General features: G+C 42.8%; 1 protein-coding gene across 3 annotated transcripts in view; it reads left to right on the forward strand.

The window, feature by feature from the left end:
• The window catches only part of LOC148539251 (interleukin-5 receptor subunit alpha-like), a 175,928-nt gene that overhangs the window by 16,709 nt on the left and 142,851 nt on the right, over positions 1–16,368 (forward strand). For 2 of the 3 annotated variants that reach the window (XM_088451521.1, XM_088451519.1), the window contains exon 1: positions 2,493–2,554. The exons of the other annotated variant lie outside the window; for it this stretch is intronic. The gene's annotated coding sequence lies outside the window, so the exon portion shown is untranslated. Of the gene's footprint in view, positions 1–2,492; positions 2,555–16,368 lie in introns of those variants that run through there. 3 annotated transcript variants of the gene reach the window in all.

Raw genomic sequence — 16,368 nt, forward strand, 5'->3', positions numbered from 1 at the left:
TCCCCTGTGTGTGTGTGGACTTAATGTGTCTGTATGTATATTAGTGTTCAAACTAGGTACTTTTTAGCAGGGCACTACGCCCTGCCTGTTTTGTTAAATATGAAATGCACCCTGCCCGTTTTGTGATTGATGAATTGTGCCCCGCTTTCTCTGGGTCAGATAAACACACTGTGGGACGGAGCTTTAGGGGAAGGCGTAACAAAGGGCCGGGCGCAGCTGCTCAACCCAGTTCCCAGGAGACGCACACAATAGATGGTATTTATTTATAGCTCTTTGTCATAACAATTTTATCATCATATACTTAATTGGCTATTTAAACCACACACACATTACGGAAACCATTGTTGTCACACCCATTTTTACATTGCATTCGCTAGTAGAAAAACTGGGCCACTTGCTTGCGTCTGCCCCCCAGGCTGAAAGTTGCCAGCCAGCCCCTGGCGGGCAATGCTGAAACATTTACTATATAAAAGTAGAGAGGTGACTGTAGGGTTATACAGTATATAAAACAACTGATGGATCACAGTCATTGATCTTTGGGGATTTGTTATGCCATGAATTTTCAATCTATACATGCAGCCTACATTTCACCAACATCGATAAAAAGGCCATGATGTGATCATCGATATTGTAAACACAATCACATTACTACTTCTGCAAGGATTACATTTACTTTTAGCTCTATTCGAGCATCTTCTCCTGCTTAAAGGCAGCTTTATGAGCCACAGTCTGTAAGTCTATTTGGAAATTCAAGTCAGTGCTGCAGGATGTGAGAATACAGTACTCAAGCACTACATACTGATCCACTACCCCAATCAGAGGATGAGGTAGTTCAGATTGGTTCTATTGTCCTTGTTTCAGTGCAACATATTAGTGTCGGGGAACTGTGGCCATGACTGATGGTCTTGCTAATACTTTGGTTGTCCCCTCCATGGGGGAGTAGTTTTCACACCTCTAGATTTGCAGCGGCCCCTTGATGTCATCTCTGCATCATGCATTCTTAAGGCTTGTAAAGCAAATGCACTGTTCTGCTTCTGCCCCACACATGCTGATTGATGATCTTACCTAACCTCCCCCAGATGTATTGGGGAGTCAGTGTAGAATCTGTATTATTTTGTACATGCAGTTTGCTGTTTATGAGCTTGGGTGGGCTTTTTCTCCAGGCATGATGTAAGCAAAGCAGAGGGTACACTGATTACCTCAGACTCTTGGAATTAGGGGCTGGATCTGTGACCCCTGTAGTTAATTTGTGTACTGTGTAATGATGAGATGGCTGATCTATACAGAATGATTATGTACAATGGCAAATGTTTCTGACCAAGCTGCTGAGATCTCATTGTCCATCCCTTAAACAATGTAAAAGAGAATGGTGATGCTATACAAAAGTCTTCAATGGTCAAGTTGACCTCCTGCATGTACAGACATCTCATCAATATGTCAAAATAACAATGATTTCCAACAGGTCATTGCTTGTAATTGATACCATAATATCAATGCAGACACAGATTGTTCAGCCCTAGGCCACTGAAATTAGAATGGAAATCCACAAAGCAACCTCCAAATATATCAAAGCAATAAGACATAATGACCACCAAACAGATAGGTGTGAAACTCCTTATATGGCGCATCATCACTCCTGTGGCTCACCCCTTGTGAATCAACACACGGCTTGGGCAGAGCCAGTGGGCATGTATAGCTGGCAGACCTCAGCCTTCTCTCGCTCTGAGTCACAGCAGAGTGACTCTGGGTGGCTTGTTTAGATGATGATAGACTCAGAGAGCAGTGATTGGCTTAGCTTAGAGTCTATCACATCAGGGAGGGCAGTGATATTAGGCATGGGCATCAATGCAAAATATTTTTAAAATAATCAATATTTCTGCTTGATATACAGCAACACAATTTTTTAGCTGATATATTCCAGGTGGTAGATCATGTAGTAGAATCTGCCTTTGCAATATATCTTTCCTAGCTTTTTTACATCCCACCTCTCACCTGTATCCATTCTGGGCTGTCCTGGCAGCAATTTGAGATTGTCTGAGAGGCCGAAAGAGCAGAACAGAAGTCACCAAGAAGTTATTGGCATCTTCTGATAGACTCTCTTAGCCTTTCAGAGAACCTCAGAGCAGCAGCCCCCATCCCAGACTGCATTAAACTCAATATTTGAAAATATTGATATTATTAACTTTCTTTTCTTCCGAATTGATTTACAACCTCCGATTGCCTCCGATTGCCTATGTCTAAGTGATAGAATTGACACATTGATATAAACATTGTTCTTTGACCATTGTTTTAGTGCTATCAGTTATGGGTTACCAATGCTAAAAACATTGATTTGTCTTGCGGTGTCATATCCATATTAAAAATGGCAATCAAAATTTTTTTGATTTGATTTCCATCCCTAAGGCAAGCCAATCAATCAGGAGTCACCAAACTCCAAAAGCAGTACTCCGAACCAGAGGTCTCAGAAATAAGCACATCATCCAGGAACTAAGAACTTACTTTCGCTACTCAAGCTACACTTGCTGCTCCTGGACTCCCCTATTTGCCTCCACAGGTGAGATGCATGTCAATAATATAAAAAAATACTATGGAAGTGCAAAGAAATACTATACGTCCATTCTACTCTTAATTATATGCAATGTGTAAAAAAAAAACAAGTAACAACTGCTGCTCAGTGGTCAGGCCCAGTGCACCTTTCTCCAGCTTGTGGGGTTCCTGAAAGGACATCCTGCATCTTTAAGGGGCTCATGGCACAAACTTAGATTGTACACTGCACCCAGCTCCTGGCCTCATCTGCATCATATGTGCTGGGATGGGAGGTGGCAGCTGCCTTCTCTGGGTGCAGAAGTTTCCTGCTATGGTACTGGTGTGATTCTGCATTAAGACATCACAAAGCTTTGCCACAACTGAGCTGCACTTATAGGGCAGTATTCTGTGTCAGACGCAGCGACGGCCGTGTCTGTGTCTTTTGCCGCAGTTGTGCCTGCAATTTCATGCTAATACCACTACAAAGTCCTGCCCTGGTGTACAGCCATGCGCCCAAATTTGCAAGGACTGAAACATCCACTTTGAGCATCTTCAGATGCTGCAATCATACTTAGTGCATCTTTAGACACCACCACCAGTCGAAACTTGCTAGGTGTAGAATGTGAGCGATTACACATCCGGGAGCTCTGATTCAAAGACGGACGGTAATGCAATCGCAACTGCATTATTTCATGGATTGCAGTTGCTAAAATATGCCAATGGCGTCTAAAGCGCAGTCGATGCATAAACATCAATACCATCGACACACATTGATGTGGTGCATATAATTTATGTGCTGCAGAAGTGCAAACCATGCCCCCTGGGCATATCTCTGTTTACTATGATGTGGTCACGCCCCCGAGCAAGCCGCTCTAACTCAATCTGCAATGCCTAATGTTGGGAGGTATGCAATGCTTTAACGTGACTAATTTTGGCAGTTAGTGGTAAACGGATAGTCCTGTGCATCCCAACTGAAGCACATTGCAAGGGCACAAAGTGAAAAATGTGTGTTTCAGTTTCCAGCTTAGCAATTATAAGATACATTGAATTATATAATTGCAGAAACATAAATAAAACATTCCCTTGCTGATCATATTTGTCATTAAGTTAAAAGAGTTTACTAATTGGCTTATTATAATGTTAGTTATTACAATATGCAGTAAATAAAACATAAAACCCTCTAGGTCTGATTCAGATTTATGCACTAATGCTGCTGCAGCTGCAATTTTTGCAGCTTTAGATGTGTGAAAGTATGCTAATGCAACAGTGGCCTGGGACCTGCAGAGCCGACAATAGAAATCTTGGGGACCGGCCCACTATTGTTTTTTGGGCCCCCAATCCCTTCCCAGAAGGTACATGCAGGTCATCTATTGGCTCATCCCCAACTGTCTCTCCAGCCTCATTCATAACGGTGTCTATCATCTCTCTCCAGCCACATCCTTGCCTGTGCACCAGCCTCAACCCTTGGCTCTCCAGCACCATCCATGTGTCTCAAACCTCTTCCTCCTATGTTTCACCATCTCCAGTCATCCACTCATCTCCTCTGTGTCTCTCGGCATCATTCACCCCTGACCAGTGTCTCTCAGCTTCATTCCCCACCTTTGTCTCTTAGCTTCATTGGGATGTAGTCGGCATCCCTATGGTCAGTATGCCAGTGGTCTGAATCCCGGCTCCAGATTCCCGACAGCAATATGAATCCTGGCTCCAGAAACCTGACCACTGACATCCACACAATGAGTATTAGGGTTAGGCTGCGGAAGGGGAGGGTTAGGGTTAGGCTGCAGGGGGAGGAGGGTTAGGGTTAGGCTGCAGGAAAGGTGGGTTAGGGAGAGGGTTAGGGTAAGTGGTATAACACATACAAAATTTTGTTGGGATTCCGACTGTTGGAACGACGCTGTCAGTATTCTGACCATCGGCATCCTGACTGCCAGGATCCCATTCCCAACCCATTTCATTCCCCACCCCTCTCTCAGCTTCATCCACTCCACTGTGTCTCAGCTTCATCCACTCCACTGTGTCTCTCAGCTTCATCCACTCCACTGTGTCTCTCAGCTTTGTTCCTCAGTCCCTGTGTCTTTCAGCTTCATTCACCAGCCTCTGTGTCTCTCAGCCCCAAACACAGCCACCGTGTCTCTCAGTCTCACCCCTGCCCCTGTGTCTCTCAGCCTCACCCCATCCCCTGTGTCTCTTAGCCTCAAAACCAGAACATGTGTCTCTCAGCCTCAAATCCAGACCGTGTCTCACAATCTCAAACCCAGTCCTTTTGTTTCACAGTCCCAGCCCATGTCTCAAAGCCCCAGCATCTCCCCAGCCATGTGTCTTCATCTCCATCCCCCCTGCTGCTTCATCTCCAGCCCCCCAACCACCGCCCAAACCGTGTCTCCCTAGCATGCCCCCAAACCATGTCTCTCCACCCCAGCCAACACTTACCATTGCCTGCTGTTCCTCTTCTCTGGTGACTCAGTCCCAGCTCCTCTCTGTCTAGGCAGCGTGACTTCCTGACATCACGTGTGCTGCGCCAGCTCCTAAGAAAACTTTATTGTTCCGGGCTGCCAGTCTCCCTCCAACTGTCTCTGTGCTCTACTGAACATAGCACAGACAAGAAGGACACATGAAGTGGGACCCAAGATTCCTGAGGGGCTGGGACCCTCGGAATCTTAGGGCATGGTACAAGTGTCCCCTTTGTGCCCCCTGTCGTCGGGCCTGGGGACCTGTATCAAGAAGCCCACTGGAGCCTTCACAGCTGTCCACAACACATACACAGTCTCGGGTGCAGATCATGACTTCCTAAGTGAGTCTATGGTCACTACGAATGGCCGCCATAACTGAGAAGCTGGAGACATGTTTCCGGTGTACAGGAACGCAGTCAGCATCTGGTACACTCCCTGAGAATAGTCCAGACATGCGTGTGTTTTTTTCCCCACTCCGTTACAGCCCACAAAACCATCCTTTCCTGTCAATAACTTGCTAAAAAATCCTCTGTGCCAGCGTATTCGCAATTCAATTGTCACACGTGCGCAGTGCAGCTGTGATGCACGAGCAGTCGCCCGATAAACACTCAACTGTGTGATCATCAGCACAGCATATAACTCTGAATCAGGACAAATATTTGGTAAGCCTAAAAATAAAAGTTCCTTTTGAAATGACACAGTACCACAATCTGACAATTTAGTTAGCTATGAAGGCACAAAAACCTTCACGTACAAAAGGGGTTAAACAGGAAACAAATAATTATATACAGTTTTAAATTGGTCCCTGTAATATTGACTGTTGTAACCCTCAAAAGAACAGATAGCAGTGAGAACACTAGCTGAAATACTGTATCACTTCTATGTTTGCCAGTGCTCAATCTCCTCCCCTCTGAGATATAGATCATTACTCTAATTGGCTCTGTGTTTGTCAGTTAAAGCACATTGAGCAATTAGACTAGTCTTACTTTGAATAAACTATATTAGGTGAATGTGGTTTTCACAGCAGGATCTTCAAGGACTGAACTGGACAATTAAGAAGGTAAGAGAGGAAGGTTGGTAACATTCACATTAACCGTAAAAGTAAACACAGACCGAGATCAGAAGACATAGCACTGATGAGGCAACTGAGACAAAAGATAGGGATCAGGAAGTATATTCTGTATAACAATCGCATGACTGCTTCTGAAAGATAAAATTCTTGTAGCTATTCGTAATTCAGGTAAAAGTATGAGGATGATTATTTAGGATAATAAGTGTTGTACTCCAAAAACATCTGTTTTAATATACATTCCACAAGCTGTATTTAGCTAAGAATAATCTCTAATATACTGACATTTACTATCTGGTTATTTTGTTTCCAAAACTGTATTCCTTTTTGCTATTGGTGCTGTGTTTCACAATACAGGATATGGTGCAGCAACGTTGACCATTACAGTAAAGTATAAATCACCTACGTTCATGATGCGTATGTATTATTGATAGATTTATTATTATGAAATATACTAGTATGTGCAGTTGAGCAAAATTAAAGGCAATGCTCCAACTTTTACTTGTTAAAACAGTATTACAAGAATTTACAAGCGATAAGGGTTTAAGAGATGCAGTCATATGAAAATGGGCGAACTGTATTTTAATTAGGGATGAGTGGGTTCCGTTCCCTGAGAACTGAACCCATCCGAACTTTGGGGATCCGAGGCAGATCCGAGTTGGCTCGGGTTTTCCCACCTAAGTCGGATCTGAAAACGTCATCATCCTTGTGTCGGATTATCGCGGGTTTTGGATTCTATAAAGGTCCCGCGATCGCCGCAATTTTTCATTCTGGCTGTGGAGAGTGAAGAGGGAGGGAGCTGGGACCTGTGCTGTGCTGATGCTGTGCATAGGGGCTGACTACTGTTGTCACTCAGGGGCTGGCTGCTTAATGTCCATATAGGAGCTGACTGTTGTCCTGTCAATAAGGGCTGGCTGTTGTATATAGAGCAGGCTTGCCGACATTTAGCTCCCTCCTTCCGGGAGGGAGCTGTCGGGCTTTCAGGGCTGGGGGCGTGACATGGCCAAAGGGGGCGGGGCCCGGCACCTGACGTGGCTATGGGGGCGGAGCATGGGGCATGACAGCATGATCGTGTCATCGTGGCTCCGCCCCCACTGCACAATGCCGTGATTAATGGCATTGTGCAGCTGGGGGCGGAGCCACGATGACGCGATTCAGCGCGAATCGCGTCACCGGCTCCCCTGCTGCCGGTGTTTTTACTTAAAAGTGCGGGGGGTGCGGGCACATCGCCGGGGCCAGGAGCATTGCCTGCCTTCCCGGGAGGTCGGGAGCAGCACCCGATTTTCGAGAGGCTCCCGACCAAATCGGGAGGGTAGACAAGTATGATATAGAGGGGCTGGCTGGCTGTTGTACTGTCCATAGGGGCTGGCTGACTGTAGTCCATAGGGGCTGGCTGGTGCTCTGTCCTTTAGGGGTGCTCTTCATCCACCCCCAGTGTGAAAAAATAAAAATATATTTTTTTGTGTGTGTGTGCATGTTAGCCACACTTGTCATCATCGTAGGAGCTCATGGGTGCTGTGCTGCTGTCTGTCAAGGAGCTGCTGCCTCTTTCAGGGGTTCACTCCCAGTGTGAAAATAAAAACAATTTTTTGTGTGTGCATGTTAGCCACACTTGTCATCAGTGTAGGTGCGCAGGGATGCTGTGCTGCTGTCTGTCAAGAGGCTGTGGGGCTGCTGCTTCTTTCAGGGCTTCACCCCCTGTGTGAACAACACAAACAATTTTTTGATCTGTGCGTGTTAGCCTGCCACACCACCAGCGAAAAAATAAAAACTATTTTTTTGTGTGTATACCACCAGTGTGAAAATAAAAACTATTTTATGGTGTGTGCGTGTTAGCCTGCCACACCACCAGTGAAAAAATAAAAACTATTTTTTGTGCGTGCATGTTAGCCACACTTGTCATCAGTGTAGGGGCGCAGAGGTGCTGTGCTGCTGTCTGTCAAGGTTCTGCTGCCTCTTTCAGGGGTTCACCCCCAGTGTGAAAATAAAAACAATTTTTTGGCGTGTGTGTGTTAGCCTGCCATACCACCAGTGAAAAAATAAAAACAATTGTTTGTGTGTGCATGTTAGCCACACTTGTCATCAGTTTAGGTGCGCAGGGGTGCTGTGCTGCTGTCTGTCAAGGGGCTGTGGGGCTGCTGCCTCTTTCAGGGCTTCACCCCCTGTGTGAATAAAACAAACAATTTTTTGGTCTGTGCGTGTTAGCCTGCCACACCACCAGTGAAAAATTAAAAATAATTTTTTGTGTGTACACCATCAGTGTGAATATAAAACAGTTTTTTTGTGTGTGCGTTTTAGCCACATATTTGTCATCAGGGTAGGTGCACAGGGGTACTGTGCTGCAGTCTGTCAAGGGGCTGCTGACTCTTTCAGGGGTTCACCCCAGTGTAAAAAAAACAAACAATTTTTTGGAGTGTGCGTTAGCCACAACTGAGCTGCACTATAATTTCTTGGTGACAATGCTGTAAGACCGCAGTGAGTATGGAGGGCAGTCACATGAAAGGAAAGCAGGATCCACATACCAGTCTTGTAGCTGCCGGCAGCAGTCATGATGACGATGCAAGGCCGTCAATGTCATCTATGAAGGCCGATGCACCAGGGCTTAAGTCAGGCCATGTAAAAAAATCAACTTTTACCCTGATACAGAAAAAAAAAACTAAAGCTAAGTTAGCTTTAGTGAAACAAAAAATTGGCAGTAGTCCATTCACTACACAAAGTGGCAAGGAAAGGATAAGGCATTGGCCTGTATTTATGACTGATGGTTCTAATCATAATTTAAGCCCCTCTGCTTGTAGGAGAGGTACAAAAAAATTTAAATTGTTAAGACACCGGGACCAACTATGTGCTCGGAAAATCACAAATCCCCGAGGAGAGTCCAAGTGTGTCCGCGGTTGCCATGTGTGAGCCTGACCTTTCTAATACTGTACTTGAAGAGGATCCTCCTTCCACCATTTGTGTGCCTTCTGACGTAGAAATCGAGGATGCTTCTGTGGAATTGCACTAGGAGGATCAGGAGAATATTTATCTAGTTGGCGATAACAACAAGGATGATGAGGATGTTGATGATGATGATAAGGAAGTTGATGGCAAGGATGTTTGTGTAAAACCAGTAAATCAGGCAACAGTTGGTGGGAAAAATCCCATTGTTACCATGCCTGGGCAAAGGACCAAAAAATCCACTTCCATTGTGTGGAATTATCTGGACAACCTTTGCCAAACCATTTGTAACCATTGCCAAGTAACAGTGAGTAGAGGTAAGGACCTTAACCATCTTGGAATCTCCTCCCTGTTACGTCACATGCAGCGCATTCATCAAATTGGAAAGGGTATTTCAAATTGTAAAACTTTGGGGACAAAAAACTGAACAGCAATCAATCCAGTGTCACCTAGCTGCTCCCTTCTATCTGGATCCAAGTGCCTGCTATCTCCACCACCAACACTGGCATCATAATCAACATCCTCATTCGTGATCACAAGTAATCCTGCTTCCAATTTCATAAGCATGACTGACTCCTCTCCTATCCGTGATTCCTCAGAAGTATCGATTCCTACCTATCTATACACTCTAAAATTGTCGCTGTTTAGTGTTGTGAGTCACACAAGAAATAATTGCTTTCAGACTATGATTGTGGTTCCAAAGCACAAAAAGTTATTATTCACCATAAAAACAGATAGTTACACGTTGTGATCTAAATACAATTAGCGCAAAAAAATTATACAGACACAAGGTACAGTCGTTACATACGCACGCGCTCTGGGTCCAGATCCCGGCATCAAAGATGAAATCTCCGTCAACAGCAAAGCAAGAAGACTAGCATCTAGTTTCAGAGAGCCTGCATATATACTCTTACAGAGATAAGCAATACAATAGAACAGTTTGGCATGATTCCATTGGTTCTTCTTCATGGTTCTTCTGTTACAGTACAATTCATAGGTCAATTCGTATGGTCACATTCCAGCCTCCAACAGCTCTTTGTATCCATTTTCCCACTGCATAACAAATTAGACTGGCTGCATTACAGGATACATTTCAATGCCTAACTCTCTATGATCCATAACTTGCAGACACATGTTGCGATTTCTTCCCCGATGGAACCAGAAATCTGCAAAGACACAGTGGTTTAGAATGACACCAAACATGATCTGCTTATCATGCACTAAACCTTAGTTATCAAATAACATGTATTTCACAACATTACTGATAATGAATAAAACCTTAAATATTAAACTAAATGCTAGGGAACCTTTTTATGTAAGTGTGCAGTGTGTAATTAGTGGGCTTTTGGGAAAAGACGCTAGTTAGCGTTGTGTGTTTTGTGGAGTACACAGTGGTATGTGTTTTGCAGGGTTGATCATATTATATGTTTCAGTAACTGTATTTAAATAATGAGGACTTTTAACATCTTTCTATTGCATGGGAATCGCACGACGCTAAATAATAGCATCGCTGTATGTACTTATGTGTGAGGTTCGCTAAAATGGCGCTGGACGGCCAGTTGCAAAATGGCGTCTTGTTGCCATTCGCAAAATTGTGTTGTGCAGATTTCATTTTAAACAGATTCTGTCTCAGCCAATTATCCAGCTTCGACAGAAGGATCCTTGAGTGCTACGCTTGTTGCTGCTGCTGGGGGTGGATCTTCATCCCAGAAATCACTGACGTCATGACGGCTGTGCTAGTATTAGATGGTAAAATAATAAAAAAATGAGGATGATAGTGTGGAGGAAGTACAAAACGAGGATGAGGGGGAAATTTTTGTCCTATCGGACGCTAATGTGGATGATGAGGATGTGGTTTGCGTAAATCAGCCACCAGTGGCAGCAGTTCTTGCTTATGATAAAAAGAAAGCCAGAAAAGCTACGTCTTGGGTGTGAAATTTATGTAGGGGACTATTTACTAAGCAGTGTTAGGAGACTGAGTGAAAAGTGATAAGAAAGTAATAAGGTGCCAGCCAATCAGCTCCCAACTGTCATCTCACAGGCTGTGTTTGAAAAATGACAGTTGGGAGCTGATTGGCTGGCACCTTATCACTTTCTTATCACTTTTCACTCTGTCTCCTAACACTGCTTAGTAAATAGACCCCTTAATCTTAATTCTGACAATTGTGAAGGCGTCTGTTCCATTTGTAAAGCCAAAGTTAGCAGAGGATGGGATGTTAACCATCTAGGCACCTCCTCCCTGTTACGTCATTTGCAGCGAGTTCATGCAATTTGTTTAACAAAATTATAATAATTCGTAATTAATAACAAGCAGTAGAGTATCAGCTACCAGCAGATTGCACTAGTACATGCAATCTCCACCACTAATTGAAGGTAGTCCTTCCAAAAAATGTTTTGTGGGGGCCCAAACAAACCAAGGAGTTCAACCATGAAAGTGTCAGTTCTAGTCGCTAAAGTGCTTGGTTTGTTCCATCTTGCACCTCTTTCTTTATATTTTGCACAATTTGGGGCATTGCCGACTGACATTATTATAGTTTATTAAACTACCATCCTGCCTGCCACTGCTGTGTGGCAATGTTTCATAGATGTCCTATATTTTTTTAAACTGCCGTGCATTTGTGCCGCTGCTCTGTTGCTTACTTTAGCCAGCCAGCTCGTTGCAGCCTTTGGCCTATATTGGTGAAAAATAGTGAAATCAATAAACTCCCTATCGGCAGATAATGCGTGCAACCACAAAGTTATTAAACCAAGCTTAAATATAATAAAGAGACAGACCAAGTATATATGCGATCAAAATTATATGGTCAGCTTTATTTATTTTACAATCAGAGTATGGTGGCATAAGAAAGAACGGCCAGTAATCTGACGCCCCACACTTGACTTATGCAAGGATGTAAAACACTCACTGAATGGGCCAATATCCCAATTCAAGTGTAATAGTGATATAAAACTTGCAAGGGCCGATATCCCTCTCTGGCAAGTGAGACGGTATACAGCCCTATCCCAATGCACTATTTTAGCCCTCTCCGACGAGAGGTGCCGCTGACCCCAGTAGGGTAAAATCAGCCTAACCAATGCATAGAAGGGGGCGCACCGCTCATACTGCAGCAAGGTGGACGCTTTATAGATACTGCCGTTCTTTCCCGCCCTTGAAATAAAGCCGACACAAGACACAAGAGGAAAAAAGTGGGAGGGAGGGTGGGAGATCAGATTCCAAAGAGACAGAGTAACAGTGCTGACCTACCCACACTCCTATTAACCACACCCCTTGCACAACACTCCACCAATCCTAACCTAATGTCAATCTGACCATAAAACACTAACACTCCCCTACCTACTGTAACTTTATTAACCCCACGCATCCCTGCCTAGGGGTTTATGTGCCCTCTGTTCTATCCGAACCTCGGTTATCTTATTGTGAGCTGGTTAAAAATGCATGGAAATGCCTGAAAATGATTGTTATTAAGATTAATAATACTGTAGGAACAAAAATAGGCCAAATTATATGGTTTTAGCTGTTTATATATTTTTTGGGAAAAAATACAGATCCAAAACCAAAAACCAAAACACCAAGGAAAAAGATCCAAAACCAGATGCAGATCCAAAACTAGGGAAGATCCTGATCCAAAACCAAAACACGGGGGTCGGCGCACATCTCTAATTTTAATTGTAAATGAAATCATCTGGCAGTCTGGTTTAAGCATTTATTCATGATTATAATATTTTAACATTGATTTCATGAGTTCCAGTAATCTTGGGAGCAACTGTAGTAGAACCAAAAAGAGGCACAGATTCAAAAAGGAAATCTGAAGAGCAAATAACTACTAAAATATTACAATAGTTCTTTTTTATAACATTTAATTCAAAATATAGAATTATTTTAATCATTCAAAACACATTTACTTGCATTTACCTGCAGAATTTGATAGAATTTGATAGAGTAGATGCTTTACCAGATGCAAACTCATGTAAAACTCAGCTTGATAAATACCCTCCCAAACACCATAAGGCACGGTACTGTAAAAACATTCACAAGATGAGTGATGAGAGGAAAGCTATGATGTAAAGATGTAAAAATCAAACTCAAACTAGGAGTATTTAAAAAGGTAAAAGGCTGAAGGATTAGAGTGAGGGAGTTAGAAAATACAGTAAACTAATATATAGATGGAACATAAGAAAATTTTGACTGAATGTCTAATTTTATTTTCTAACTGGAATATTTTAAAATAGCGGATTAACTACTTCCTGGGGTACATGTAATAGAATGTGAGTTTGACGAATGTGCAAGAATCCTGCGAAATCCCAGCGAGATTGGATTTACCATATGTAAACCATATGTAAACCATATGTATGTAACATGCTAACACGCCGGAATCTCACACCAACCGTTCTCGATGCCACATAACATGCCCTCCCAATGTTTTTTCCCAGGCCAATGAGATTGATGAAAGTCACCATCTGAAGGCCTATTTTCATTCATATGTGACCTATTAGAGCACATGTAAACGCTATTTAAACCTGACCTCAGCCCATTTCACATGTGTGGCAGCTTATATTAGAGTGGTATAAAACATAGGTATAAAAAATTTCCCTACTGTATATGAGGTTATTGACACAGTTTTGGGGGGTTTGAATTTTGTAAGTGTGTTTTTAAATTGTTGCTTTAAAAGTGGTGCTTCACTTTGTTTTTATGTAAATGTAAATCAACTACCACAACTGTCCTTGTTACTGTTACCATATGTTACATATATTGCCATGTTACTTGTTTTAACTAGTTACATATGTGTAATTAGAGCTATTTTTCATCAGAAACGAGCCGGATCTTATTTCCTGAAACTCTCATTTACAATGACGTAATGTCCTGGGCCAAAATCTATTTTCCATAAGATACGTTTTATTTTAAAGTCCCTTTTAAATGCCTTAATTTCTAAATTAAAATAATAAAAAAAAAAAAATATATATATATATATATACACACACAACCAAATAAGGCGGCACTCTGCAGTCTTGTTATTAGTAGGGATGTGCGCCGACCCCCGTGTTTTGGTTTTGTTTTCGGTTTTGGATCTGTATCTCCTTCGTGTTTTATATCTGGATCTGGTTTTGCAAAACCATCCTTGTGTGTTTTGGTATTGGTTTTGGATCTGGATCAATTTTCAAAAATGAGCAAAACAGGTAGAAGCCCATAATTTTGGCCTGTTTTTGTTCCTACAGTATTATAAACCTTAATAACATTTATTCCCAGTCATTTGCAGTCAATTTTGACCACCTCACAGCTCACAATATTGATTTTTCCCATCTAGGTTAGGCCGAAGGCCAAAATGTTGCATCCAGCTAGCTAGTGACAGGAGTGGGCGGCACTAACATTTGGCCATTTTTAAAAAATTAAAGGGGCATACAGGAGATCCTTTGTGTGGTCATGATAATTTCTGGACATTCATAAATAATCAAATTCAAAATGTCAGACAGCAATGCCCCGAACAGCACATAGTGCAGAGAAAAGAGGTGCAAGATGGAATAGTCCTCCCACCCACCCTTATGTTGTATATGAAACAGGACAGTTTAACAGACCAATCATTTCAGTGACAGAGACTGCCAATTGTGGCTGAAATAATTGTTTTGTTTGAACTCCCATAAAACAAGCTGCCAATGTGCATTGGACATGGAAATGATCCCATACACAAACTGGCTTTACATTACAACTTCAGATGTTGTCGTCGTCCTCGTCATCCCCATCAGTGTGTACATCCTCTTCTTCACACAATATTAATTAGTCCCCGCTGGGAATCCACCATAGGCGCCTCTGTATATTTTTTATGTAATTGTTGGTAGAGGTCTTCCTAGTGGAATTTGTAATTCATTTTAATGAATATCATCTTTTCCACATTTTGAGGAAGTAACCTCCTACGCTGATCACTGACAAGGTTGCCAGCTGCACTGAAAACTCTTTCGGAGTACACACTGGAGGGTAGGCAACTTTAGTAAATCAAAGCCAATTTGTGTAAGGGCCTCCAAATTGCCTCTTTTTCCTGCCAGTACTGAAAGGGACTGTCTGACATGCCTATTTGGATGTTATCCCTAAAATAGTCATCCACCATTCTGTGAATGGTGACCATATCAGATATAGTCATGTTAGACATGTCACTATTAGTAGGAAGTTCTCTCAGGCCCAAACAGATGTAATTTTTTGGTGACTGATCTGCATGACCAGCAGGAATTCTGTAGGGAAAATTCAGTTATTTCCTGGCAGCCACAGAAACTGAAGGAGGAGATGATGGCATTTCACTTGCCACTTCAGCTGACAATTTTTTTAACAACAGCTCTTTGCATCTTTTCAGATTTATGTCCATTGGAAAAAAAGACACAAGGTATGACTTAAACCTATATTGATTTGATTTCAAGAGATTGACGACCCCTGGATCCTTGCGAAGCGAAGCAAGGGCTTGATCCACCAGTCTGATATACTTAGTGGACTCGCTCCGTTTCAGCTCCTCCTTCAGTTTCTCCAGCTGTTTTTTCAAAAGTCTGATGAGGGGAATGACCTGACTCAAGCTGGCAGTGTCTGAACTAACTTCACATGTGGCAAGTTCAAAGGGTTTGAGAACCTTGCACAACACAGAAATTATTCTCCACTGCACTTGAGTAAGGTGCATTACCACTCCATGGCCTATGTCATAGGCCATTGTGTAGCCCTGGATCGCCTTTTGCTGCTCCTCCATCCGCTGAAGCATATAGAGGGTAGAATTCCACCTAGTTATTACCTCTTGCTCCAGCTGATGGCAGGGCAAATTCAACAGTATCTGCTGGTCATGCAATCTTCGACAAATGTCTAAAATGTCCTGAAATTTTCCGGGCCACCGAGAGCATCTCCTGCACGCCCCTGTCATTTAAAGAAAAATGTTGCACCACCAAATTAATTGTGAGCAAAACATGGGACATGTTGGAATTCGCCCAGATGTAATGCTCTCACAATATTGCTGGCATTGTCAGAAATCATGAATCCCGAGGAGAGTCCAAGTGGGGTGAGCCATTTTGCAATGATTTCCCTGAGTTTTTCTTAGAGGTTCTCAGTGGTATGCCTCTTGGTGAAACCAGTTATACAAAGAGTAAAGTGCCTCTGAATCAGCTGGCATTTGGTAGATGCTGCTGCTGTTGTAGGCAATACACTTACCCAATGGGCTGTCACAGCCATGTAATCTTTAGTTTGTCCTGTCCCACTTGTCCACATATCAGTGGTCAAGTGGACAGTGGATACAATGGCATATCGGAGGACATTAATAAGGTTTTTTTAATGTCCTTGTACAGACTGGGAATTGCTGTTCTAGTGAAGTGGAATCTAGAAGGGATCTGCTAGCGGGGACACAGGACCTCAATTAACTCTCTAAA

The sequence above is a fragment of the Taudactylus pleione genome, unplaced genomic scaffold (assembly GCF_031769625.1).
Source record: "Taudactylus pleione unplaced genomic scaffold, aTauple2 ptg000026l, whole genome shotgun sequence".
Classification (NCBI taxonomy): domain Eukaryota; kingdom Metazoa; phylum Chordata; class Amphibia; order Anura; family Myobatrachidae; genus Taudactylus; species Taudactylus pleione.